The following is a 4,052-nucleotide window of genomic DNA, read 5'->3' as shown; positions in this document are numbered from 1 at the left end:
TAAGCCAAATGATTGCACATGGTGTGAATGTACCAAATGCCGCTTTTCCAATGGTCACTTTTCAGTGATGTGAATTTGAGCCCAATTTAAAAAATTACTTTCCAGAAAAGAAAAAAAAAATTAAAATAAACCAGCACACAGACTTGCTTTGTTCCCGCCCAGATGCTGCAAAGGTAACAGCATCTCAGCTCCCAGCTGTGCAGTGACCAGATAGGGTGACATCAGGGTCATGCTGGCATTGGGTCTGCAGGCCACCTTTATATTTGGGCAGCTGTCGCCATGGTGACCTGAGCAGGCTGTAGCCCTTCCTCAGTCTGCCTTTCCTTCCGTGACCATAACACCGTTTAGAAGCACGGCCAGTGATTTCAGAGTGCTTCCCAATTTGGGTTGGTCTGAAAGTTCCTTCCTTCCTTCCTTCCTTCCTTCCTTCCTTCCTTCCTTCCTTCCTTCCTTCCTTCCTTCCTTCCTTCCTTCCTTCCTTCCTTCCTTCCTTCCTTCCTTCCTTCCTTCCTTCCTTCCTTCCTTCCTTCCTTCCTTCCTTCCTTCCTTCCTTCCTTCCTTCCTTCTCCTTCCTTCCTTCCTAACTTCCTAACTTCCTAACTTCCTAACTTCCTAACTTCCTAACTTCCTAACTTCCTAACTTCCTAACTTCCTTCCTAACTTCCTTCCTTCCTCCCTCCCTCCCTCTTTTCGTATTTTTTTTTGTATAATATTTTTCCAAAGTGAGAAGCAGTGAGGCAGTCAGACAAACCCCATGCATGAGCCCAACTGGGATCCAACCGGCATGCCCACCAGAGGGTGATGCTCTGCCCATCTGGGCTGTTGCTCCTTTATAATTAGAGCTGTTCTAGCACCTGAGGCTGAGGCCATGGAGCCATCCTCAGTGCCTGGGCCAACTTTGCTCCAATGGAGCCTTGGCTACAGGAGGGGAAAAGAGAGATTGAGAGAACGGAGAGGGAGAAGGGTGGAGAAGCAGATGGGCGCTTCTCCTGTGTGCCCTGGCCGGGAATCGAACCCGGGACTTCCACACCCAGGGCCAAAGCTCTACCACTGAGCCAACCGGCCAGGGCTTTTCTTTTCTTTTCTTTTCTTTTTTAACAGAGACAGAGAGAGAGTCAGAGAGAGAGGGATAGATAGGGACAGACAAACAGGAACGGAGAGAGATGAGAAGCATCAATCGTTAGTTTTTCTTTGCGGCACCTTAGTTGTTCATTGATTGCTTTCTCATATGTGCCTTGACCGTGGGCCTTCAGCAGACCAAGTGACCCCTTGCTGGAGCCAGTGACCTTGGGTCCAAGCTGGTGAGCTTTTGCTCAGACCAGATGAGCCCGCGTTCAAGCTGGCGACCTCGGGGTCTCTAACCTGGGTCCTCCGCATCCCAGTCAGATACTCTATCCACTGCACCGCCGCCTGGTCAGGCCGGCCGGGGCTTTTTTATTGACAGAGATATAGAGAGAGTCAGAGAGAGGGACAGAGACAGACAGGCAGGAAGAGAGAGAGATGAGAAGCATCAATTCTTCTTTGCAGCTCCTTAGTTGTTCATTAATTGCTTCCTCGTATGTGCCTTGACAGGTGTCGGGGGGCTACAGCAGAGCTAGTGACCTCTTGCTCAAGGCAGCGACCTTGTGCTTCAAGCCAGCGACCTTTGGGCTCAAGCCCAGCAACCATGGGGTCATTTCAATGATCTCACACTCAAGCCAGCAACCCCACGCTCAAGCTGGTTAGCCTGTGCTCAAGCCAGTGACCTGGGAGTTTCGAACCTGGATCCTCCACATCCCAGTCCAACGTTCTATCCACTACGCCACCGCCTGGTCAGGCCCTTCTCATGGTTTCTTGTGAATAAAGCCCAGTTAGGTGTTTTCGACAAAAATACCACAGAAGTGATGTGTCATTTTAGCTGCATCATCTCAAGAGACACAGCACTTGTGACATTGATTTGTCCCTTTCCGGGTTTGTTGACTCTGGTGACTTAGTTCAGGTGCTGTTTGCCGGAATCCATCATCTTTAAGTTACTATTATTTTTGTTGTTGTTGTTACTCCTATGGTGTTTGCAAACTGAGTTTTTGTCTTGCAACCGATCTGTGAACCTGCTTATCTTTTTGTTTCATTTTCCCCAACCAAACATACAGCATAAATCAGTAAATTCTTACAATAGAATCAAATTTGCAGTGAAGGGGGGAAAGGATCTGGGGAACAGAAAATAAAGAAAGTAAAAGCCAGATAAAAATGAGAAAATAATTGAGGAGAAAGTAATATATCAAACCCACAATTAAGAGGGTAGACAGAGCCTGACCAGGCTGTGGCGCAGGGGATAGAGCGTCGGACTGGGATGTGGAGGACCCAGGTTCGAGACCCCGAAATTGACAGCTTGAGCGCGGGCTCATCTGGTTGAGCAAGGCTCACCAGCTTGAGCCCAAGGTCGCTGGCTTGAGCAAGGGGTCACTTGGTCTGCTGTAGCCCCCGGTCAAGGCACATATGAGAAATCAATCAATGAACAACTAAGGAACTGCAACGAAGAATTGATATTTCTCATCTCTCTCCCTTCCTGTCTGTCTGTCCCTATCTGTTCCTCTTTCTGACTCTCTCTGTCTTTGCAAAAAAGAAAAAAAAGAAAAAGAAGGTAGACAGAAATCTAAATACAGGAGCCACCCAGTACGTACACCTGTACATAGACATAGGTTAGACACATCTGTGGATTATCAGGCTGAATTCAGAAGGAAACATCCTGTCAGGAGCACCCCGCTCTCAAGGCAAGGATGGTGGACACTGTGGTCAGTAGCTGTAGTGAGTGGCTGCTGCTGCCCGCACACCCAGCAAATCCACGGAGGCTCACTCACACTCGTGAAGATGCTCTGCATTATCCCGTAACGCAGCGGGGGCCCCAGGCTCCTGGGCCTGCTCTGCCCTCCCTCCCACCACATCCCCTCACGGTTGGTCAGGACCAGGTTCCTGGGCCTTCTGTGGAACGTGGTCCAGGCCACGGCCCCCACCCTGCACCCCCATCTACACACACAGGCTGGTGCGTGCACACTATCAGTGCCCCTACCTTCTAGGGTCTCCTCTTAGAAAGACACAGCCACACACCTGCACCCCGCTCTCTGAGCCCCACCCACACCGCCACACGCCTCCTTTTAGCCATGAGTCTGAGCCGTACGGGGCTCCCAGCTCAGGGACTGAACCCCACACCCAGACCACTCACGGCTGCTCACACACCACCAGTCCATACAGTACACACTTCTACACGTATGCACATGTATGTATGCACACACCTATGTGCACACACACCTGAACACGCCACATTCAGCGATGAATGAGACATATTGTCCAACATGAAGTAAGTGAACTCAGAATACATGCTGAGTGTGTGTTGTTCTGGCCTCCGGTTTAGGCTTTGTACACGGTGGTCGGAGGCCAGGGGGGCTCCTGTGGGCCTGGGTCAGACGCCTGTTTCTAGGCCTCCAGGGTCTCCTGGAAACTGTCCCGGAAGCTGCTGAGCTGCCCCCGGTGGGTAGACGCTCCCTGAACACCCATCCTGCCCGAGCTGGGCCCCAGTGCACCCTGAGAACCCCTCCTGCCTGAGCTGGGCCCCAGTGCACCCTGAGAACCCCTCCTCCCTGAGCTGTACCCCAGTGCACCCTGAGAACCCCTCCTGCCCGAGCTGGGCTCCAGTGCACCCTGAGAACCCCTCCTGCCCGAGCTGTACCCCAGTGCACCCTGAGAACCCCTCCTGCCCGAGCTGGGCCCCAGTGCACCCTGAGAACCCCTCCTGCCCGAGCTGGGCCCCAGTGCACCCTGAGAACCCCTCCTGCCCGAGCTGGGCCCCAGTGCACCCTGAGAACCCCTCCTGCCCGAGCTGGGCTCCAGTGTGCACCCTGAGAACCCCTCCTGCCCGAGCTGGGCCCCAGTGCACCCTGAGAACCCCTCCTGCCCGAGCTGGGACCCAGTGCACCCTGAGAACCCCTCCTGCCCGAGCTGGGCCCCAGTGCACCCTGAGAACCCCTCCTGTCCGAGCTGCAGGGTATCGGGAACACCTGGGCTGACTCAGGTTCCCA

The 4,052-nt window shown here is 53.0% G+C and overlaps 1 non-coding gene across 1 annotated transcript; it reads right to left on the bottom strand.

Annotated features, from left to right (window-relative positions):
- Positions 1-994: 994 nt before the first annotated feature.
- Positions 995-1,070, bottom strand: TRNAP-UGG (transfer RNA proline (anticodon UGG)). Its single transcript has one exon. It is a non-coding gene; the product is annotated as a tRNA-Pro (tRNA).
- Positions 1,071-4,052: the final 2,982 nt, after the last annotated feature.

The sequence above is a fragment of the Saccopteryx leptura genome, chromosome 1, assembly GCF_036850995.1.
Source record: "Saccopteryx leptura isolate mSacLep1 chromosome 1, mSacLep1_pri_phased_curated, whole genome shotgun sequence".
Classification (NCBI taxonomy): domain Eukaryota; kingdom Metazoa; phylum Chordata; class Mammalia; order Chiroptera; family Emballonuridae; genus Saccopteryx; species Saccopteryx leptura.
Note: the sequence above shows the minus strand (reverse complement) of the source record. Positions and strands in the feature narration are given on the sequence as shown.